The following is a 25,374-nucleotide window of genomic DNA, read 5'->3' on the forward strand; positions in this document are numbered from 1 at the left end:
ACTTTTGTTTTTACTAATGAACAAAAGGCAGATGCTGATTTATTTTCTTAGTTACTCCAGTATAAACCTGGAATGGTTACACCTATGGCTAGAAGTAAGAACTGCATCTGAGCAGGCATCTGCCCAGGGCTTCAGTGAGGATTGTGAGCACTTAGCTGTCAGCAGAGAAGAAATACCTAACAGAAAAGGGAAGAGCAGCTGGCATCTGTCATGTAAGAGCCATTTTTTAGAGACCTTTGAAAATGAAAGGCATTGATCATAGATTTCCTTCAGTCCAAAGAGACTTGAAAACCAACGTATCTGGTATCTAGACTCCTACTCTCTGGGTAAATGCTATATCTGCTTCAGTTCAGATTGGACACGGGGAAAAGGTTCATTGGGAGGGTGATTGGTCTCTGGAACAGGCTCCCCAGGGAAGTGGTTACAACACTGAGCCTGTCAGAGCTCATGGAGTGACTAGATGATGCTCTTAGTCATATGGCCTAGTTTTAGGTTGTCCTGCAAAGAGCAGGGTGTTGAGCTAGATGATCCTTAGGGGTGCCTTTCAGATGGAGATATTCTGTGATTCAACACCTAAGCAAAAGGAAATTTCATCCACCCCATTATTCAATGCAACTATCACACCTGTGGGTTGAATTCAATGCCATTCAACTGTGTTAGGACTGGTCTCAGGACACACAATGCATGAAACCACTCTGCTGTTGTTTTGAAGCTGAGGTGGCATTGGCATGGCTAACACTGAGTCTTCTCACTTCTTGAACCACAATGTCCAAACATCCACACACCCTGTGTTTAAATACCGAAGGAAGTCAGGTCTAGGACAGAGATCTTAGACAGAGAGAAATACATACATCTAGGGCTCAATTCCTCTCATTCTAAATGTGGGTACCTAAAACAGCTTAGATGAATTGCATGCAGCTATAGGGGCCAATGATCATAAAAGGAATCTAGGGAGAGCAGCTTTGATGTAGGCACTTATGCTGTAGATAAGGAAGTTGAGACAAATCTTCTGACTGAAGTCTGCCTCAGGAGAGCTGGCATTCAGACAGATCTGAAGGCACAAACAGTGGTTCAAAGGATAGGTTTTCAATGACATCATGATCTAATCTGTAAGTCTTTATTCAGTTCTGCCTTTTCTATTTGAATACTAAATAGAAAATTGGAGATTTGGCTCAATGATAGCAATAAAAGTCTTCAGGAAGACTGATTTATAAGAAAATATTAAAATAACTAAATATGTATAGCTTGACTAAAGCCACTATTGAAAGGCAAATACAATAATTATCTACAAGCTCTGGAAGGAAACACATAGTAAGGATTTTTTTAATAAGGCTTTTCAGGAAAATATAGCTAAGAATAATGTGATTATACCAAGCAAAGTAAAATTTAGGCTGACAGGGAAAACTTCCTAATAATGAAGTGTATTCTATTGTAGAATAATCTTCCAAAGGAAATTGGCTGAAGTCCAATCCCATCTAAAGCCTGGAGAAAGATTGTCCATGACTGGACAAAGATCTGGAGAGGACAATCCTGCTGCAAGATGGACTAGATGACTCAACGCCGCTTTTTCATTTTTAAATTCCTATCATTCCACTGTATTAAATAATCCAATAAGTCAAAGGGAAGAGGGAAATAGGCTTAGCAACAATTGCACAGCTGTTTCTTCTTCGAGGTCTGCAGGCTGCAATCAGTGCAAGACACACTGATTGCACTGAGGGAGGAAACATCCCTATGTGGTCAGAGCACTGGGTTAATTCAGGGCTACAAGTTGCATGCCTGATGTCCCCTTTTCCTCCTCTTAATAAAATAACATTACCAGAAGAATCGACCCTGTGTTGTAAATGTATCAATCATGATTTTTGCTGCACTAGCTACTCATAATTGGTTTAAGCTTTCTTGATCTCAGATGCCAACCGGTGTGAAACAAAACACAAGAAATACATAGCCCGTGGGCACATATTTCCACTGAAATAATCTTGCCACGTGTTGATCTACAAGGAGAGGGGCAACAATGTTTTCCTAAAGTTGTGATACTCATTTTTAAAGCCAGGCAATATTGTACTGGCTAATTTTGAAGAATTTTGAAGAGGCTTTGACATTTTATAGCTAAAATATCTTGCTGAGAGTCTGTGCTAACAGTAACAGTCTGTTTTCTGTTACAGTTAAGCCACAAGGAACAGCATCCTTCTTAAAGAATGGCTATTTAATTTAACTGTGGATTTGATTTCCCTCTCCAGAGAATATTAGATGGTCTTAACAGTATGTATATATACATAAAAATATATTTTCTGAAGAAAGTGCTTTCAAGTGTAACATTAGCTTTCCACGACCAATTGCAGCTCCAGTTTTCCCACAGCAGTCACACTCTGTGATGCTGACCAAACCCCTTTACCCACTTCATGGAGAGGTCTGGGACTTCAGAGAATCTAGTAAGGATGTATAGCAGGAAACAACTTTTCTAAAAAAAAAATTATATTAACATCATCTGAAGGATAAATCTGCATTCCATAGGGTCTTCTGTTATGTTTTGTTTAATTTTTTGTCATGAGGAGTTTTTTGCCTCAAGTGCTCAATTAAGCATACAACAGCAGAGACAGGATTTCTGTTTTTCAAAAGAAGGAATATTAATGGAATTCTATGTCTGCATAACAAAGCAGTGATCAACAGCTCACAGCTTACACCACTCATTCTGAGTTATTCACGTTATTTCTCCTTCATTTCTTTCCCTTTTCCAATGAACTTTCCAAAGGAGAACCCAAATTAATATTTTCCTACTTTCTTTCCTTTGTCAAAGGAGTTAGGAAAAATTAGGAGTTAAGAGTTAGGAATATTAGAATTTATCACACACAATTCTTCTAAATGCTTCTACATTTGAGATTTTTTCTTCTCTCGTCTTAAGATAATACTGAATATAAAGCATGAACCATCCTTTAACTGGTTAAACTAGCAGCTACTAATTCCTACTCCTGGTGGCAGAACTTTGGCAATAAGATAGCAGCTGTGTCCCTGCAGCCTACCTGCACCTTGCCTCAGTGGAAGGAACCCACTGCCTTTAATGGGTCTGAACTTATGCTGAGAGAAGAACCGGCTGCTGCATTACAGTTCGAAGGGGTTGGACACACAGGGCTGCGGGATGGGGTTCAAAGAGCAGCCTGGGATGTGTAAAGGATGGAAGATAATCAACAAGAAGGCCCTGGGGCCCAAGGACACGTCTGTGGACTGCACGGGTGAGGGCATGTGACCAGGGCAGCAGGCAGGGATGGGAAAAGGAGCAGACAGGGAATGGCTCTACATGAAGCAGCATTTTATAGTCTCCAAATGACCACAAGACAGAAGATAACACCTACCAGAATACCCTGGGAACATGATGAACTCATTTTATCCTGCAGCTTTCTGGGCAACCTGGGCAGAGCTCTGTATGTAAACCCAGCAACAAAGTCTCTGCTGCTGCCCTTGGGCTTGTTTTCCGAGTGATGTCTAAGCAAAGCAAAACCAAAAAACAAATAGCAAGACTTGAATACGATGAGACAGAGGAATGGAAAAGCTGATTAAAGCATTTTCCAAATGCCACATAGAGGAACAGATGAAGGAAGAAGTGGAATGTCTCTAGTTTACTATTATGCACTTACTGTAACACTCAGCATCAGGTACCAGAAGTTTTTGAGGTCATTGATTCAGTGTACTCACTTTTAGGAAACCAAAACTGATATGAAGTCCTGCCACAAGCTCAGATTATGTAAAAGATAATGGAAAACTGATATACTGGATGGAAAAAAAACCCCCACAACAATCCCCCCTCCAAAAAAAAGACAAAAAACAAAAAACAAACCCAAGCAACCCCACAAACAAAAAGAAAAGCCACAAATAAAACACCCTACCAATCAACCAACCAACCAACCAACCAAATACCTGCCACACCAAACACTTCTATTCACTTTTATTCAACTGAAAAGACTAACTTGAAGCCTAGAAAAAGCATTTTGAGGCTTGGGATTTTATATGTTAGCATTTAATAATTGTACTTCACCAGGAAATCTATAGGGCCAGGTGGTGAAGTAGGAAGGAAGAAGCTGGACAGAAATAAAAAGCACAGAAGAGTTGTCCTTATTTTAGGGTAAGCAAAAGGAAATCATCTCAGCTGGAGAAAGCAGGGAAGGCTCCAAATCAAAGGTGCACTTTTCAACTTCAAATTACTTCCCACCCCCTCACACCCACAGTGAGAGAAGTCGTGGAAAATTAAAATGCATGAAGTTTGAGGGGGAAAAGTTTTCCTTTTTCTTAAAATCTTCTAATTTGGGAGTCTGAGTTCTGAGTTTTAGGATTAAATTGCAATGAATAGCACCTCTCCTGTTTTGTTTTGAGATGCACATTTTAACCTACTGTCCTGAGCAGTCTTTCAAGGTTTTGTTTGGATGGTTTTGAGTTTGGGGGATAAGGAGACAAAACAGAGCACCAGGGGATAATCATCTTCACAAAGTATTCACAAATATTCTCTGCAGTGTGTCCCAGGAATTGTTGGGGACTACAGCTCTTTGGCTCTGTGTGTGTAGTGGGTGACACATTCAGATCCTTGTAAAGCCAAAATACTCCTGGGCTCCTCCTCCACTTTGTAACACTGAGCAAGTGTAACACTTACAGGCAATTTTCAAACTAGAAACATTTACAAAAGACTACCAAAATTGGCTTGGCGTTCTAAATTACAAGAAAAGAAGACTATTTGATTACAAATGAGATTCTTAGATAACTACATACAGAAATCCAGTGAGTTTATATGCATTGATTGTTGCCACAATGTTGAAGTGCCTGTGAGTGCAATTGCATTACCCAATTAAGGCCCAAATTGTAAAATTTATTCATGCAGTGCAGGCATATCATATTTTAAAATTGTTCCAATCAGTTAGATAACACTCCCTGTCTGCACATGGAGCCATTCAACAGTTTTAAGAAAAAAATCTTTCCAGTTTTTCTTTAGCTCATAGGGTGGGTTGGATTTTCTCAGTTTAAGCCTTCCTAAAACATAGAGAACTAAATATTGAAAGCACTGTACAAATTTTGTAATTCAGAAAATGGGAGTTTAGAAGCACGTCTCACAGCTATAGCGAAGGCCTAGTTTCTTTAACCACCACAGGTTCTTTAACCACCATCCCACATGCAATCTTAAAATATCATCTTACAGTACTCCTGCATTAGATCCCTCTGTGGGTTCAGGTAAAGGGAGAACAGTTGTCCACAAACTGTGAATTTTAAGATACATGTAATTAATCAAGATTGATAATAAATACAAAAGGGTAAAGAGTCCCATCTTTCACTTAGGGAAAAAAGGCACACTCTGTCACACCAGCTTTTGAAAGATTTACAACCCAAGCATAGGTTCACAAGGTCTGCTGGCTACACAGTGTTTTCGCATGACTGAAAGACATTTTCTTGCCACTAATAACACCAGTTTAAATTTTAATGGAGCTGTTCTGAAGAAAAATAATTAACATATGGTTGACTTCCCGTATATTAGAGAAAACAATAATAGCAACTAAATCAGTATCTTCTGTATAATTTCAGCTGTCTTGGTCATGATGAGTTGCATCTGACTCATCTCACAGACATGCATGACATAATGAGAACAAACACAAATCGTTTGCAATGTCAAGGATTAGATTTTACCTAAGACAGAGGAAATAGGACCATATTATGAGGGACTACCTAGGAAGCAGCAGCCAGCCAACGTCTCACAGTGCCTCAGTTTAAGGTGTCACTCTGAACACTTGGTTTACAAGCCCTTCATCCCTGCAGAGTTTATTTCTTATAGGAAATTTGTATCTGCAACAAAGGAGGCTCAAAGTAATCTCAAGCTGTGGCAGTGCCATAGAGGACTTCTTGGCATGTGATCTCCTACCAATTATGGCCACCAGCACAACATTAGTAATTGTCAAAGAGAAATCAGGACACTGATTTCCATCCACCAAACAAGCTCTTGTCAGGACGTGCTAGCTGATGTTTAGGAATGTTAGCTGAAATAAACAAAATAGGGAAATGATTAGTGGCATTGAGTCTGGCAGGCTGGTTCTTATCCTGGCAGACGCTCGGCAGACCGTGGGTTCAACTTAGTCACAAAAGGAGGATGTGAAGAAGCCCAATCAGATAACAGAAATAGTCTGCAAAACACATGCTTCTGCTTGGGATTGTATTTATTAACACAGCGATTCAAGCAGTCTTATTCTTAGAGCAAGAACTAAAATAACAGAACAATCCCAACTGTCAGAGTACCACCCATTAATCACGAGGGTTCCTGTGTTTGAAGAAAAATAGAGGCATCTAAACAACCATCCACCGCTTGTCTAGGCCCCCCCAACTTCAGTGGGACAAAGCAAGGAGTTTACTGCAACTGGAATCCTGACTGAAATGGCTGGCAAAGCACTTACAAGAGGATGGACTACATCTGAGCTGTGGCTGTAGTACATTTCCACTCAGTTTGGGGAGAGATTGGTAATGCCAAAATGCAATGCCAAACATATCTGGGCTGAACCACTCTCTGAAGCTGTCCTCTTAGCTGGGGAGAACAGGCCGCTAACTAACATCTGTAGGTTCACATCTGGATTCATCCCACCACCATCTTGGCACAGCAGACGCTCTATAAAAATTTAGCATGCCAAAGGATTAATACACCCATCATTTAACTCAGATGTCTGTAAAATGATTGCTAGGGTTCAGAAAATATGAGTGGAGTAGTAGACAAACTTCTGCTTCCATCAATCAGCTTTTCATTAACACTATTCATCCCGTCCTCTATATTCTGAATAAAATCTGCTTTCTCTCTTTACCATGCAAATTCCTCTTACATAATAAATACTGCAACACAATAAATCCTTCAGTGTCCCTTTTCCTTCTAGGGAAACTGTCTCTGCACTGCTTTATGCTGAAAAGGTTTTTCAGACCTCAGCACAGGCATCAACCGTGTCATTTCCTTCCTGTGCAAGCGCATCCAAAGACTGTCTTTTTCATTTTCTCCCTGGTAAGGAAAGGTATAGCCATCAAAGATCTTTGGCTTTAGCCATTGGCCCGTGAATGACTGCATGGATGAAAGCTTCTCCTAGGATTGTCCTAGTTATGAGAAGCCTAATTTAGAGACCTTCCTCCAAAATGAATGAGGCATGAATGGTAGGCTGTTTTGAGGGGTGGGATTTTTTGTCTCTTTACTCTCCTGTTCGGTCCCCTGAAAGATTTTCAGATATCATCTAAAGAGAAAAAAAATCAACAAATGAAAGCTCACCCTATTAGGGGCTTTCAGCTATAGAAACAGTGTATGAAAAGAAAATAACCTTGAACTCTTTTCTTCTAGGAATGTCGCCACAGCCAGAAAATCCGATCCTCTCCTCATGGAAAATGGGTGAATTTCAGAAATAAAATCCAAGCTTGGACCCATCTCTAATTTTCATTCATTGATTCTCAATTTGTCTATACAGTGAAAAAACACTAAAAAGCTCTGTGTGCATATGAAGGCAACCATCTGTAAGCAAAAGGACTTTATCTGAATGTAAGAAAGAAAAGGCAACAGAAGGATCTGCTCCTGTAGTAATTGCTGTCTGCTGTTGCAGTGTTATTTTGAGTTGGCAAAACTCGGGACCTAAAATAACCCCCAGCAAGTTTTCTTCAATGCTTTTCTGTGTCCCACTACTTCTCTTCTGAATTGCCTTCATAAATTAAAATTCCTCAACAGTCTTGTTACTGACTTTGAGGGAAAATGCCAGAGAGACAGATTTAATATGCAGCTCCAAGACACTTCCTTATCCTGCATTATTACCTCCTCTACTGCAAGAACACTGCTTCTCCTGGGAAGAATTTGATTTCCTTACTTATCAACACCTTCCTCTGCACGTCAGCGCGTTTCCTCTCACTCCCCTTCAATCACATAGCAAAAAAATCCTAGAAAAGGTGAAGTGTTGTACGTGTTAATGAAAGGCTGATTAGGAATTGACTGCTAATAGAATAGATGCAGCATCCCATATTGCTGTGGGATTTGATACCAACTATAAAGCCAGAACACGTGTGTACAGGTAGCAAATATACCATGGAGAGGCACTTGTGCACCTCTCTATTAGCCTGAAACAGATTTTCCAGCATCCGAGCAGTGACCCATTAATAGCTTACATAATGGAAAACAGTACCAAAATGAGTCAGTGTGCTTGGCAAATTCAGATCATTAACCACGAGAAAGCGCTTCAAGTAGATCAAGGGAGAAACACATACCCCAGAGAACATTAAATAGAGAAGTCTTATTAGTGATGAGTAAACAGGTGCAGTATCCCTCTAGATTTGGAAGGATGGACCCCCTCATTTCCCACAGAGAATTCCTCTCTGAAAGTCAAGGTCCCACATTTCACAACAGAGAACAAGCTGGACCCTTGACATCTCTTCCCAGGTACCTACTCACCAAAAAGAAGCTCTGTAAGAAATAAGCAGGAAGATAAACTACACGGCTCCTACAACTGCACACTCACCACTGTGCCGACACAGCAGGAGAATGCAGAGATTAAGAGCAATCCATGCACAGATCCATACTGTACACAGTGTGATAAGGAAAGACTGGGGCCCTCTGGGAGGCACTCTGATGGTCTGCAAGTCAACTGGGCTTCACTAGGTGGTGGCTATGGTGCTTTTCAGTAGGAAGTCAGACCAAAAGTAACAGAGATAAGTGAGATTTTTACCACCCCACCCCTCCAAAAGACCCCACCAAGCCAAACCCCCAAAACCTGAAGCTACAGACAGTTCATTCCAGTTAACAATGTGACCAGAAAAAAAACTGTGATACAAAATTCAGATAAGTTTATGCCAGGGCTGCAGCTGTTCCACTTGAGCAGTGGTGACAACTCACGGCCAATATATGCACATGGAGTGGTAACTGCATTGCAATGGTGGTCCTGTACTAGATTGAAATATCTGCAGAGGCACTTGCACCACAGTTTTGGAAAGCCTGGTCTAAATGTTTTGACCATTTCAACTACATATTTCAAGCATTTAAAAAAAAAAAAAAATTTAAAAGGTAGAGAAATGCAAGACAAAAATGTAGGTTTCCACTAACCCAAACTAGTATTTATCATGTTCTACATGAAAATGCAAATCAAAGTCTATTTCACATTAACCCAAAATGGTTTTGTTTACTTAAAGCATGGCTTTAAACTTAATTGCTTGCATTGCAGTATAAAGAGCACATGAAGTGCACACTTGGTTCTATGTCAAACAGTTTAAATCACAGAGTTTCCAGAGACACAGTTTCCAGGATATACTGAAGCTGCTTGAAGAACTTACATTTCATACTTTCAGCAATCCTCCACTTCTGTTCAGGGTTCTCAGCCCCAGGTTTTACCCTAGAGATATGACATATATGTAGCATTTCTCCATATTTCATTTTTATGAAATTGAAGTGACTCCTTTGATATAAAATATGTAATTTCTTCTCATAAAAGGCCAATACAAGAGCCATTTGACAGGACAGGATGTTGCACTACTGTTTGAGATGCCTATCTCAGCAAGCAAGTCTGGCGCTACACACACAATGCTCACTTGGCTTCATTTCCTTATCTATTTCATGTGCATGAACAGCTGGAGATGGACATATAGAGGCTTTAACCTTCTGCAGCACATCTAAAAAAGTACACAACCAAAATCTATGCAGCTGTGAATGCCAGAAAGCCATCTGTATACAAGTTAATTGCTTTTGGTTTGAATAGTTTCCATTTTTATCCTGCCATCTACATTTGCACCTATTCAGTGGTTCAATTTGGACGCAGCAGGGACATGAACCATGCTCCAAACCAGTTCTTCCATCTCCCACGCCTGCTTTGCTGCAAGCTTTCCCTCAAAATCTTTCCCTCCCTTGAGCATTTTCTTCCCTCTGTCTCAGAAATCAACCAAAAAAACCTAAGGAGTGCTATTTACACCAACACTTCTGTGGAGTGCATTACTAGGCTGAGTGGATGACAGAAGCAAAGCACAGGCTTATTTTCTGGTTTCCCAACCCCACTTACTTTCCAGTGACAAAATCGAGCTGTTCAGATGCAACAAATTCAGCCCTGGGCAGAAGGAACAGGATTGTCAGCCTAGGAAGCACCTGATTGCTTTGGAATACAACCAGTTGTTCCTTTTATTCATTAAATCTGTATTTACGCATACGCATGCATGTATAGTAGATTAACAATGCAAATCTTACACCGAAAAAACCTCTGACATCTACTTAAAATCTTGCTGCTAATTACAGATGTGATTCAGACCAGTGATGTACTTCTAATTAGCAAAAATAAGCAGTCCTGTTTTCCTTGGAGGAAATGAGTATGGCCTAACTAGGGAAAATTAAACTAAAGCTAACACTAAACACTTTTGCTTTGTACCCTCTTAACAGTTTTCGTTAGCTCTGACAGATCTTTATTAATGATCCTATAAAAGCATCAATATTATCTAAGCAAATCCACTATTTTCTTCAAATATCTTCATCTGTACATCTCATCTCACAATGTTTTTCTGTCAGAGATTGAGTGCAAAGACAGAAGTTGTTTTACAGGCAGGCTTAAGCTTGCAATATTTACTGGAACCAAAACAAGTACACGGAAATGCTCCTAAAGAAACACGCACAAGAGCTTTACTGTATTTACAGGAAGCGTTCTCGAAAAAAATAGAGCCATGCCATTCAAATCTGTCCCTTTATAAATATATAAAATAAGTCTTTTAAACATTGTTTGCTAGCTGTAGGAACAATAACAACAGCCTTGCACTAAGTCACTGTGGCCTTCTAGGTGGTATAACTAAACTAAAACACTATTTATTGTGACCTTTCCCATTTACTTTACAGTTACTGGCCAAAAGTACAGTGTCACCCTGCAGACACGCATAATCAACTTTATTTTCCAATCTAATTGAGAAATGGAGCTGTTAATGTCAAGAAACATTAAGGAGAAGCTGCTCCACTGAACCTGCTCTGTCCGGCTACCTGGTGTTAAATTGTTGTGATATAAAACTGCTTTGCACGCACCCAAAGGAGCACAGGGATCATCAACTTGTAAGGAGGACCCAAATCTTCTCCTGCCCTATTTCCCCATCCCATAACTGGAGTCCTCCCATCTGCAGCACACAATGAGCCTGGTGGCACCGTGGCAGCTCAGGAAGCCCCAATAACCCCTGGGAGGAGACATCAGCCCTGACCCAGCCCCACAAAGGCAGCTTTTGCCCTGCGGACCAGAGGAGTCACCCATTACCAGAATTCCATGGGAGAGGCTATTTGGGTCACCCCATAGTCTGTCCCGATGGGCAAGGCCACCAGACGAGGTGGCTATCACAGGGACTGGGAAGCCCAGCTTGGAGGGCCCGGGTGTAGATTGGGACACCTGTGTGGAGAAAGAGGATCCAGAACCAGCTACTGGATGAATGGCATGGGGAAGACCAGCTGCCAGGGGGCTTGCAGTGTGCATTTGTGTGTCCATGTCTGTGTGTCAGGGGGTTTGTTCTGGAAGCTGGACCAAAACAGAGGCTTTGGCAGCTCATATGCCCAGGTGCCAGCACCAGCAGAGACAGGATATTTAGGGAACAGTGACTGTCCACAGTGTACACACATTTATATTATATACTCCCTACTAATAGGTATTAGTCCTGAGCAGCCAGTGAGAGGAGCAGGATGTGGTCATTGCTGCTGTTCACCCTTGCATGAGCACAAAGCGTGCCTGTGGATCTGTGCAGATGACCATGTATATAATGTATATAATATATATTGCATGTGTGTGTGCCTACTAGCGCACTGCTATAGGAAAACAGCCTGCCCTCACTGCTGCTTGGACCCAGGAACATGCAGCTCTGGCAGCCTCATCTTAACTGGACTGCTGGATTCAGCCTCCCCGTAACACCTGGAAGTTCCCAACAGAGGCGCCATCCATCATTCAAAAACTAACATTTATTTGGAAATAAAGGGATGTGACAGAACTGGCAATTTTCCAACAATCGATGTGGTCACGATCCTCTCACTGTAGCTGTGACATAAGACAGAAAGTCCAGACTGAAAGATGGTCATGGCAGTCTCCAAAGGATCTTTTGTTTAGAAACAGCAATTTATTTTTTTTTTTTTGTCAAAAAAGCACATTAATTGCCTAGCATCTGCTCTTGCTGTCTTCTGTCATTTCCATGCCTATACACAGCAGCACGTTCTTCTAATCAGCAGCAGAACAAAAAGTAAAGGAGAGGTTTCAGGTCAGACCACTGCACCATAGCACCAACTTGAACTTCACTTATTTGCTCATTTAAAACTAAGTTTCTGCATATACTAATAGATAAGGAAACATGCTCTCCTACGTAAGGATAATGGACAATTTTAACACAATTTATGACCTATTCTATTTCTCCTGTCTGCAATAACAGGGAACTTCAAAAGCAACAGGTCATCAGAGTCTAATATTTAGGGATGACTCAATGACAGATAATCTGATATGCCTCAAAACAGCCTTACGCTTCACCTACTTCAACAGTGATACTTCTAATTTGTACCAAAACAAGATCAGCATCAGGTCTCTGGATTCCAGCAACAAAATGTCCCACAGCACCAAGACAATGTTATAAAGTGTCACATACCACATACACTTGAGGTAAACAAAGCCCTTTGTAAACAGTAAATGACCAGAGAGGATTACAGCTGTTGGCTTCATCATTTCCACTGCATGGAAGAAACATAATTTTTTGGAATACAGACAGTACCCAATACATTTTTTCCCCTCAGGACAGAAGGGGAGGTATTTCCACACCATGGAAAACAGCAGCACTGGCTGAATAAGGAGAGTCTACAAAGACATCATGAATTAGCAGAAAACTACTTTGGAAAGATAAGATATTAAACATTTTCTGTGGGGAATAAGAACACTGGAGATTATTTACTTTGCTTTAATTACTTTGGCACACTGCTAGATTAGTTTTTGTACGTTACTAGATTTCCATACCATCATTCAACAAATGCGAAGAAGTGAGTTCATGTTCTGAATATTTAAAGTTCACCCTATCCATATTATCTTGTCCTGTGCTGGAGTTTCCGCCACTCATTTCACAAATAAATAAGATAGCTACAGCTTCACTTTAAAAATTATTATTACTACAGTGATGCAAGCAGCACCCTAAATTTCTGGGTATGTCTTTCTCACTAGCCTTGCATCTATCTAGATGTGCTTTGACAAGAATACACTATTAACATATACAATATCAAAGAGAGGATAAACATCAAGTTTCACTGATGCTTTCTATCTAGATTACATTCGGTCATCATCCACTCTTCTGAACACTTCACTTTGATGGAAAACTGATAATAAGCCAATTTTCAGATGGTTATAAGTTATGAAGACACAGTGTAACATTTGAAGAAGTTTCCTTGAAGGGTTTATGAAGTGTTTAATAAGCTTTATAGTTACGGACCATATTACTAAACAACACTAATAAAATATCAGGTTTAGACTCTCCAAGGACTAGAACACAAATAAACCTATGATTAAAAAAATATCACTAGTCCCACTGTTTTGATACTAATATGAGATTTATGAGAGCCTGTGCTGAAATAAAGATCCTGTCTTTTCCTGGGCTCTTTCCTATTGCAAACTGTTTAAAGAACACCATTTACAAGAAATTCAAAATTTTCCTGCCTTGAAAAGAGCTGTCTGTACCTAAAACAACTGCATACAATACTACTTCAGTACATCTAAACAAACAGTCTATTCAAGAAACAAACAGAGGTTAGCAACAGGATTTTTACATGAAATTTTCCCCAACTAATTTGCCACATTTTATTTCACATTACGAGGTTTGGCCATGAGTACTTTTAAAGAGCTTTGGACTTCCCTGAAGCACTGAAAGCAGGGATTTTCTCTTCTCTATGTGTACAGTATCTAAAACCTTCTTCTCCACAAACATAAAAATTCCAAAAATAATGACTAATAATTATAATAACAAAATAAAAACTGACCAAATAGTAAATACCCATGCAGCCATAAAAAATTTAAATGTTTGATGCCTGAAGGATTACTCCACGCAACATGACAACAGAGTTAATTTAAAGCCAACTGGGAGAAATTAAAAGGCTCAGGTTAATTATTGCTTTACAGCTGAGCTGGAGGCATGGAAAACAGAGCAACTGAGAAGAGCGTGGAGATAAGAAACCATGGTTTCAGCCTGTCTCCTCCTTACTCCCCATCTGCTCTCAGGCTGGGCACCACAACAGGGCTGTTCAGCAAGCAAAGAGGCCACTTCAGAGTCCCTCTCTTCCAACAGCTCGTCTCTTTGCTCTGCTCTTTGCTGCATGCCCTGTGCTCGATTCCCAGCATTCCCATCCTTCATGGCACAACGCAAAGAGGGGGTCTCACCAAGTCAGCCGCTGAGATCCTTCACTGCTGCTGCTGCCAAAGCAGGAGGCAATGCAAAACTGGTAAAACTAGCAAAACTAGGAAACATTATAAAAGTGGCAATTCATAAAGGAGATGTTGAGAAAGATGGTTCATCGTTGGGAAAAGGAAAACAGCAAAGGTTCCGGGAGGCAGGCATTTATAGGGTTCTTCATCAAAAAATGTGAGCTTTGCAGCACTCTGGGATACAAATATGATACCAAATGACAAACTTACTGGCTTACAGCAAGCAAAGCAGGAAAGAATGATCCCAGAAAGATGGTAAACCACATAGTTTTTAATATATCCCTAAGTATTTGAGTATCAGGACTCTTAAAATACTAGTTACAGTTAACAGCTCATTACATATTACTAAGAAGATAATATTCACTGTAAAAGTGAAAATATTTGTTTGAAACTAGTTTGAAACATGTAGGAAGCAGATATCTTCCCAGACACATATTTAAATTTTTATGTAAGAGGAACCAAAATCTTCACATTGAAAGGATGCACATTTGGATACTATGACAGGTTATACTCTCCAGCAAAATTTAAGAACCTCAGGAGAGGATTAGGGATTAGACAGACCTTTTTTTTTTTCCTTTTAAATGAGAGCTAGAAGACAAAGAGTATCTGGTATACATAAAATTCCTTCCAAGTGGGAAAAAACTTATCTGTAAATGACTAGGGCTTCCTGAAGAAAACTGCAGATCAGATACCAAGATATTTCCTTGCTAAGAGAGTTAATAATTCAGTTACCAGTCATTGATCTCTGAAATGGCTATGATCCATCTGCTAAGATCAGGGAATTGCAAGTTTGTGTGTTAACTCCTGGCTTTTTCATATTTGAGTAATAAAGTCTGTGCCAAAAACCAAGGGCTTGCAGGAGGTTCAAGGACAGTGTCAATTATCGTCTTCACTGACAAGGCATTAGTTTGCACAGCTTCACAGAAAGCAGCCTAAAGGTTCTCAGTACTTGCATTACCTATAAAACGATAGCATCTATATTCAGGGTGAAATTCAAATTCTCAATTATCTTTAATTTAAATTTGCAAACCTGGATGCCAAAGGAGCTTAGTTTGATCAGCAGACTCTTCAGACTCCTTGGATATGCACCTCAGCCAGCAGCTTCCTCACCTTTCTAGCAGAGCTGCATAATGCTGTAGTGGAACGGTCTCCTGCCCACCATCAGGTCTGGCAGAATTCACTCCTTCTGTTGACATCAAATGCTCCAGAGCTGGGTAAGAGTTGCCAAGGAGAGCTCAGCAATTTCTCATTGTTAATCCCAACAGTAGCACTGACTCTGATTGGATCTCAGGGGAATCCAATTGAAGATCATTTCCTCCAGGCTGAACAGAAGAAATCATCAACAGGTGATGCATAACGTACTTCTGGTGAAATAAAACCTGAAGGACAGGACTGCTTTTCCTCTCTATCATGTTGTTGTAGATATATGGACAGACAGAAAAAAACCACTACTGTAGATTTCCATTTTATATTATTTTAATATTTATTTACAAAAAGAAAGATTTAAAATTCCAGTAGCATTAATCATAACATTCTACACATTATCTAGAGAAACTTCAAAAACATGCATTCATGTATGTGCTCTACAAAAAAACCCAAATGTACACAACAGCAACCTACAATTCGCAACAAAACTGCTTCATAAAGGACAAATCCTCAAAGTACATATATGTTACATTTGAAGGTATCTTTTCTATTTTAAAAAATAAATATTAAAGATTGCATTATAATATACTTTTGTCTCAGAAACAAATTAAATTCTGGAGAAAATTACAAGATGAAGCTGTGAAACTCAGGGGTTTTTCAGCCTTTAGAAAAGGATGCTAAACAGAGGGTTTACTGCTGTCTATAGCTACCTAACAGGAAGGTATAGAAAAGATAAAGCCAAGCTCTTCCCAAAGACACAAGGTGGCAACACAAAGGGCAACAAACACACTTTGTGATAAAGGACATTCTCTCTGAATATAAGAGGATAGAAAAATTGCCAAAAGAAGGGTCATACAGAAACAGAAATGCCTTCTGTACCTGCAAAAGTTGGGATATCCATCCTTGGAGATGCTCAAAATCCAACTAATGCTCTGAGCAATTTGATCTAGATGGCCCTACTTTAAGAAGCAGTTGGACCAGACAGAGTTCAGCGATCCATTCAAGCCTAAAATAGTTCTAATTCCATTATTTTTTGAGCAGAATAAAAGAAATTTGTAGGAAAAAGGCTGTTCAAAGACCCCGATCTTTTGTGATATCTCAAAAAAATTCATGTAAAATCCAAGCAGTCTACTGCAGCTAGTATCCTTCTGCACCTAATATAATAGAAATGCACCATACATGACAGAACATTAGGTCTTTAAATAACATCAGAGATCACACAGGAAAGTCATCCTTCAGGCTCTCACTATTAGGAATCAAAATCACAGTGTGCATCCTCCCCCTAATTCCATTTGATTAGACATGTCATAAGCAGGCCCTTTGAGCCATGAAAAGGGAAAGGACCCCACTCTGACAGCTCTTCCTAGCACTGGTGAATTAAGCACTTCAAAGAGAAAAATGACACCATTTCACAACTTGAGACTCCCAAATGGTGGCCAACACCCAAGACTGAGATAGAGCCTTTGCAGCTAAAAGCTGGTGTGTTACAAATGAGCTAAAGGACTTCATGCATAAAAGAAAGAAGATGAAAGAGGTTTAAAGTTACTGGGGCATCAGGTCCAGAAAAGAACACGGAATATATATTTGCCCATAGTTTACAATTTCACTTCTGCTTTATCCAACTTTCAAGAAATGTACTTCACCTGAAGTATCTTGTCCCCAGACAAAGGGCCTGAATGCCGCAGAGTCTGGCTGGGCTCCCATCTTGCATGGAGGTCCAAGCTCAAGGCCCCACTCCCCTCTTTAGATGGCAACACCAGAGAAGTAATGACAGCTGTTCTAAATGTTAACATTGTTAACTATTTCACTGCTGTTCAAGACAGATATTGTGGGGTTTCACATATGTCTGCTGGCAAGTCAAAAGACACTGTTGCCAAAACCACAAGGTTCAAAGCCTCCCAGTGCAGTGAAATTTCTTTAGCACAACACTTGCTTCTCCTAAGATCAAGTAAACCTAAAGTCTGGCACCCTGACCTCATCAGAACAATGCAAAATCAATTTATTCAAATGGAAAATAAATACTCAGAGATCAAGTATCCTAGCTGTAACTCCACATCTTTTATTTAAGAAACCCTGGTATGATAAAATTCTAAAATGACACACAATTCTCAATCTGCCACATCAAAAGCATGACTGCTTTCTAAACCCTTGACGAGGAAACCAGTTTGAGCACAAGAAGCCTGGGTTAAGAGTTACAAGGCTCTTATTTTTGCTGTCACAAGTGCTGACTGAAATTATATGTGCTGAAATGAAACTACAGGATCAAAGAAGTAAGTTTCACAGTGAAAACAGAAAGACAGCATTCCAGCCCTGTGCAAGACACAAAGTGGCTGGCAAAGTTGTATCTTCAACACAAACAAGCTCCAGAAGAAACACAATGGATGGTGCTAACTTACTGTTTCAACGACACAATCAGTGACATCACTGCAACAACAGGGAAAGAACTTGCTAGACCTAGAAACAAAAAGACTTTTAATTGATCCTGATTTTACAGCCTGATGGAATGATTTATTCCTTATGAGACATTTTTCTATTTTAGACTTTGAAGATGCTGAGGAATTTGGCTTCCAGAGCAAGTGGGCAGCACTTTGTGAGCAAATGGATGGGAATGAAGCTCATATTATGAAAATGAAGATAGCATCTTTACACCCTGATCTATTACATTAACTGAAAAATACTTTCAAGTCAGGATTGGTGTGGAAAAAAACCAAAATCCTGAGGGGATCTTTGAAAAGGAATTCTGTTGGGGTCTGAAGGGTCTGAAAGCTACTTGAAATAAACTAATTAAGAACATAAAGAAAGAATGGGGAATGAGTCCACTGAAGTTCTAAGTACCCACAATATACAATTGGAAAGAAACTGGAGAAGCCAGATATCTGAAGAAACTATTATTTAATTGGAGTAACAGAGACTGGGATAACCCTTGTGGGGGTATAAAGAGGTACTGCTCTTTCAAAAGGGTTGGTGCTGCATTGTACATCAAGAACACATAGAATTGATGTAGTTTCAGGCCACAGGGAGATTCAGATCTTGGGGAAACTTCCATGTAATGATTGTAAAGTTAGAGATGAAAAAAACAGGAACACTCCCATGATGGGGATCTGTTGCAAACCACCAAACCAGGGAGATCAAGGAGGAAAGATTTTTCAAAACACTGCCAGAACCATCCAGAGTACAGGACTGGAATAGTGTGTATTTTAACTAGTCTCACATCTGGGAGTAGTTGAGAAAGAAATACATCAGGACATTTTGTTCTGCAAAAATTCAGAATAAACTGAAGTCAGCTTTTTGACACAGAAGGTAAAGAGAGCAGTTTAGTAAAGGGAGGAGGGAAATAGGATGGTTCTTCTAATGTCACTATAAAGTAAGAGAGTTCACAATCCTGAGGATGCAAAACCACAAAACAGCAAAGCATTTTTCAACAGCAGGCTTAAGTGAATTATTAAAATACTAACGTGGGTGCTGTCTAGTTGAAGAAGCCCTCAGAAAACAATTGCTGAAATCACAACGGAGCAGCATATTGTGTAGGGCTTCACAGGGCTGTGTTTCAGGTCCAGTGCCATTCAATATTTATATCTATGGCTTCAACAGTGGAATAGAAGTTATGTTTATGAAATTCTCTGACAATACTGCAAGTACCTTTGAAGGCAGGATCAGAATTCAGAATGACATGGGTAAATTGGAGAGAGGGAATGAGATCCTGGTCCAGATTGTAAACTAATTATTTTTACCGTTAATGAAGAACAAGTCAATACAGTTATTGGTGTTTGGGGACCTAAATGAGATTCTTCATCTGACCCTCAGTAAGGCATGTCCAATTGGCCAGGCTCCATCGCCTAGATTGGGAATTTAGTGACACAGCTAACATATGATGTACATTTAGGCACCTACATTCAAATGTTTATTACCTGATCCTGGCTCCAATCTACAATTTAAGGGTGGCATAGGAGTCAATTAGTAGGAACATATGCAAGGTGCTTGGGTATCTTGATAATTAACAGTACAATTAATTGCATAAATAATGAACTGTATAAATGCAGGAGGAACCACTTTTTCAGTTGCATTTCTGTAGGAGAGGTTCTCAAGTAAAGAATACCTATCTTATTGTTATATAAATATAAAATACCGTTAAAAAGTTACGGCATTAGTGAAGTAATCCTCTCTGAACAGAGCTGTCTTACGTTCAGTTTGGGGCATCACACTCCAAGAAAGATGCAGAACAATTGCAGAGACAGATTTCTAGAAAACATAATCTGTGAGGAAACATAGACAGAATGAGGATTGTTTAATGTATGAAGAAGGACACAAAGGAGGAGCTCTGTAAGTTGCTATACACGAAACTGGCTGCTGAAAATAAGAAACACCCATGAAAGACAGGGTGATAAGCAATATGTTCAAACTGCAGCAAGAAAGATTTTTATTTTGTAACAGTAGGAACAGTACCACACTGGAATAAAATGTTTTTAAGAACAAACCAGAGATCTGACAGAATATAACTGATCCTGCCTTGGGATACCAGGATAGCCTAGAAGTCTTCTGAATTTCTTTTCCATGAGTGCTCTCAGGGGTTAACACAATTCAGAGCTATTCAACCCTAGGTCAGATGCACAATCATGTTTGCCAATGATGTTCAGCAATTCCCAGGGCCAGTTCACAGAGGAACAGCTGTCAGACTGATTTTTTTTCCCCTGGCACTTCTTAGGGGTTAGAACTTGTGGCAGACATGCAATGATCACCACATTTTCACTGTATTTCCTCTCAGTATCCCAACACAGACCTCTGGAACCATTAGCAGCAGCAAAGGAGCTCCACTGAGCTCCCTTCTGCCTTCTTGCAAAGGCAGAGAAGGAATGGGTAATGCTCAGAACCATATCCTTTTGTCTTACTTGTGAGTAACTCTGAACTGAGACCCCAACAAGTGAGCAGTGAGATCCTGGACCATACATCCTGCTGATGCAGTACACTTCCTTCACCAAAGCTACCATGATTGAATAATCTAGCTCCCCTTATCTTACAGCAGACATTATTAATTCAGTGGTAACTGTTACCTCAGATATCTTTTATTAGAGGGAAGCAAAGGAAAGACTGAAATATCAAATCTAATTCAAATATTACACCAGCCTACATTACATTTTACCATGATCTTCATCAATATCATGCTCTGCTGTAGGTGATGTACATGAGACAGGTGAGAGGTGAGAAAACCTCTACAGAGTTCTCAAAATAAACACATCTTATTGACCTCAAAAGCTGTCAAGAAACAAACTCTGTTTTCATGATTACTAATAAAATTGAAAAAAAAAAAAACTGGCCTATGAACTTTTTTTGTGGTATTCACTATATGTATTTCAAATTTTACTGCACCTGTTCACATTATGCTTCCATGGGCAATAAAATTTTCAGAAAGGAATCCAGTCCAACTAGCCAGAGTTGCTATATTTGCCAAATGCCTGCCCTGAAGTAAAACAGTAGAACAAACCCACTTATTTAATAGTAGAAAATGCAAATGTCACCATAAAAATTTTACCTATTCCTGTAGCCAAGGGCAATTCTGGAACAGGAAATAACATCTTTAATAATGTTTTTAAAAGATGGCATATTGTTCACAGACTGCTTCTGAGAAAAACACGCAAACAAATCTCATCATGAACCCTCTCAGATGCACTTTCAAGAATGCTTAAAATAAAATCAGTTAAATTTTCACACAACAAAGACAGGTGACCAAGTGCTGAAAGATCTTGACCAAACAGAGTGCTGAGATAACTGAACTTTCTTCATCCCAACAATGTATAAAATGAAGGATGTAATAATTTACTCTTTTTTCTGTATGAGTAAAAACTGTAAAAGGTCTTCAGAATTTATATTTCAGACTGGCAAACAGGGTCTTCTCCATTGACCTTATTTATTTTAAATTATTCACCCACTTCAAATGCTCCAGGATATTCCTGCTAAAGTTAAGTGGCTGAAATTTGTACAGCTTCATATAAAGACATCAAAATGCCTCATAAACTCTTTTCCTCCTCAGGAACGTTCTCTCCAACAGCTATATACATGCCTATACATATCTCTCTATCTATATATAGTTGAGACTTTATTTTCAGTTTTCTTAGAATTAATTCAGTTCATTAACTGCTGAATACCTCACACAAGTTCCTGCAAGGCGCATTAAGTCCTTGCTTAGCCAGTTTGATGAATCTCATGCACTAAGGACACAGCAGGAGATCACTGTGTCCAGATGAATTTCACTACCTTATCATAATGGTCCCTGGCTGTAAAAATGTGAAGAAGCATTTCAATCTCAATCAACTATGCAGTGTAGTTTCTTCTTCCTTCCCCAGTCCCATGCCTTCAGACACAAGATGCTGGATGATCTCAGATAAAGGTCCTCCAAAAGCACATCTTCGTGGGCTTGCTACCCAGCGGAGAAAGCTTTAAGATAGGTTCATGAGGGAATGGTACCTAAATGCAGAAGTAAATGAGAAAGCAGTGCAGATAAAGGGGAAGTTCGTGTTGGAGAAGGCCATGAAACAGACTGCATTCAGACTTCTCAAACAACAGTAGGTACACCACTGCCCAGAGCTTCAGCAATGAACAGGAAGTCTGTGTATGATCGCAAAGCTGTGGCATAATCAGAATCCCAGATGTGAGGTAGCACACATGACCAGAATATGGTTGTGGATGCAGGCTTTTTGGAAAGGAAAGGCAGAGACAAAAAGAAGGAGCTGTGTTTCTGTAAAGAAAGGTTCCTTGTCTGCACAATGGTGCAGTGTATGGAACCATCTTCCCAATGTACACCAATGAAAGCCTGGCTGATCTGAAGTGGTATTAGTAAAAGTCCTGCTTTGAGCAGGAAATTTGAGTAAAAACATCCAGAGGTCTCCTACAGCTAACATTTCTATGAAGCTATGGGAAAACTCAATCTGTTGATTTCGCCAGTAAAATACATGGATTTTAAGCTTTCTTCTACAGCTTTTCTGGGTTTTTTGGTTTTTGATTTTTTTCATCTTTGTCTCCTTACTTTTATACATTGACTAACCTCTGAAAGCAGGGCTGCACCATTCTGACTGGACTGCACGTTATGTCACTCAATGGGGCAGAGAGAAGGAGAAACAGGACACTAAGCCACCCGGAGATCCCTCCTTGTCCAACCCTGAGGTTAGTCAGACAGCAGGAATGGTCTGGCAGAAAGCCAGAAATGCCAGCTTTAGCCCACTGATGGTGTCTTCCAGATGGTAAGCTTCCAGCTTTCCTTTCATACCATATTCAAAGGGCCTATCACACTGTTCTGCAATATTGACAAGGGTCTGGCCCTTCATGGCGTTCACTAATAACTCAAAACCCCTGATAGAAAAAAAGTGAGACACACAGGAAATATATATAAAATAAATGTCTATGTATGGAGTCAAAGACTCTAAATATGCAACTTCTTAAAGTAAAAATTGTACTGCATTCACCAGTACACTGTTAGATCAGAACTTATAAAAACAAACAAAAGAATAGCTGCATAAAGAATGCAGAATCTTATGTTCTTTATCAAAGACATAGAGTTTATTTCTATTCACTAACTCAAAAAAAGTTACTTCCACAAATTACTGAGATTTGGCTGTTTTGAGTTTGGGGTTGTTTTTCGGAAGTTTCATCCTTTGATTCTCTTTATTGGCAAACATTCTTTAAAATGTATTTTGAAACATCACTTAGGATTTTGTCCATTTTCTTTGCTGCCATTTTACAAATTAGAGTACAGAACAGAATTTATTTTCTTAGTCTAGCCATAATCAAGTCTGGGACCAAAACAACTGGCTAATCTCCTGCCCCAAGTTATTATTCCATGTATTGGTTTTCAGATGTCACTTGGGACCTTCTACACACACACAGAGAGAAAAATCTCTTAAAGTCTCACACAACAAAAGAAATTATCTGAGCAACTGAAACAATAATTGGGTGGGTTTTTAACATAAATTCTGCTCAAAACACATTTTAATGTGCATTGTCAGTTCTTCTGAACTATTCACTTCAACAGCTTCATGCTGGTTTACATGAACTGACAATCTAGATCCCAGAAATTAGTGAAATCTAAAAAACTAGAGTGACTTTTAAAGTACTCCTTGTTTTCCTGAATACAGATGAAATCCCAGGGGAGGTTGTGCTCTCTTTCCTATTCTTTGAAGTCTGCATCACAAGAACAATTGTTCAAAAGAGGAAAGAACAAGTGCTCATCACCTCTAAATATATATATTTACTTAGCTACCAATATGATTTATGTAGAAATTCTGATCTATGTTTATTTGCAGTACAGAATAATCCAGAGAGACTTTTTTTTGGTTTTGTTCTCATGGTTGTCTTCAAATAGAGCTTATTCTCATCTCAAGTATGGCACCCCAACAAGTGTGTAATCTTCTGATAGTTATCATTGTTCCCTAAAACACATAACCACTACTCCAAAACAATCTTCATCCATTTCTTAAATGTTTTCCCAGATCTAAATGTTTCTGGCAACAGAATCAGCCATCTTCAAAAATTATCTCAAAATATATTACATCCTACAGTCTTGAGTTGTAGATACATGATAAAATATACATGAAACTTCCATCGATATTTTATCCTGAAAGTCCTTCTTAATCAAAGGAATGCCAAATTTCAAGTGGCTTCTTCCTCTGCCAGCTTCCTATGGGGTACTCAAAGCAGCTCTGTCCTTAATTTCCTTTCATCCATGCCATATCTCTGCACAACATCAGCAAACAAAAATTCCCAGTGGACAAGCCATAAATCTACCATTTTTGCTCTTGGATTGCCTTCCCTTCTACTGTTCCCATTAAACCCTCTTCCTCCAACACAAAAATCCCCCTTGTAATCCTTCTCCCTCTTCTCTCCCCATAAGAAGTCTTGACTAAGACCAGAATGAGTAAAATAAAGCAGGTAACATCCTCCCGTGTCAGCTCTCCATACCCTCCTCTAATCACTCTAGACAACATCACTGTCTTATTTGTTATGCAAACCACAATATGGATGACATTTTCAACTCAGATAGTCTCTCAAATCCCAGTTATATGTCAGTTCAGTGGATTTGTTCTACATAACCTCTCTATTATATAGCTTTTCCTATCCATTCACACAGCTCATGTTCCTGCTCGAAAATCTTATCAGATCCATCATTACAGGCATCTTCTTCTCTATACTTGACACACAAAATTTTGCCTGTTGCAAAGGTTGGTTTTCTTTGTCATTCACTTTAAGCACATAACTCCTCTTTGCCTTTGTGCATGCAGCACCCCTTGTTCTCACTTTTAGAGATTCTTTACAGTAATCTCACACCCGATGTATTTTCCCATTTTTCATGGTGATGTCGGTTTCCCCTGTGCTAGGTAAATATTTCCAAGCAGAATCTACTAAAATATGCTTTGTTGAGATGCATGCAATTTTTTTTTTTTTTTTTAATGTGCTAAACCCACCCCTTACCATGCTGGTCAATACTGTGTCACCATTTCCTTGTACTTCTCCAAGCTGCCCACAGCCTTCTGTTCCCTCTTACCTCACTGCCCTTTGGCTGCTTTCCTAAATGGCTTGCACACATCTCTGTCTTGAGCCCTCACTCATGGTTCAGGTTCCTAGATACTAAGACCTGTAAATGCTATTGGCAGTCTATGAGAGCTCATACATGGAAATATGGAGATGAGGGTTACTATGTCTGAGATAATGGAGAAGCAATCAGGTGGCAAAAGCCAAGGCTCTTCTCAGAGTCAAGGAAATAGTTGCCTTGGAAAGAAACACAAGCCTCCAAACAGGCCAGAGCAAGGAAGATACATAATAGCTATAC

The 25,374-nt window shown here is 39.5% G+C and overlaps 1 protein-coding gene across 13 annotated transcripts in view; it reads right to left on the reverse strand.

Annotated features, from left to right (window-relative positions):
- ENOX1 (ecto-NOX disulfide-thiol exchanger 1) overlaps positions 1–25,374 on the reverse strand; it is a 367,773-nt gene that overhangs the window by 303,295 nt on the left and 39,104 nt on the right. For 7 of the 13 annotated variants that reach the window (XM_069009986.1, XM_069010006.1, XM_069010043.1 and 4 more), the window contains exon 1: positions 15,445–15,640. The exons of 2 other annotated variants lie outside the window; for them this stretch is intronic. The gene's annotated coding sequence lies outside the window, so the exon portion shown is untranslated. Of the gene's footprint in view, positions 1–15,444; positions 15,642–25,374 lie in introns of those variants that run through there. 4 more of the 13 variants (XM_069010070.1, XM_069010079.1, XM_069010089.1 and 1 more) reach the window with 2 other exon arrangements.

This window comes from Aphelocoma coerulescens, chromosome 1, assembly GCF_041296385.1.
Source record: "Aphelocoma coerulescens isolate FSJ_1873_10779 chromosome 1, UR_Acoe_1.0, whole genome shotgun sequence".
Lineage (NCBI taxonomy): Eukaryota > Metazoa > Chordata > Aves > Passeriformes > Corvidae > Aphelocoma > Aphelocoma coerulescens.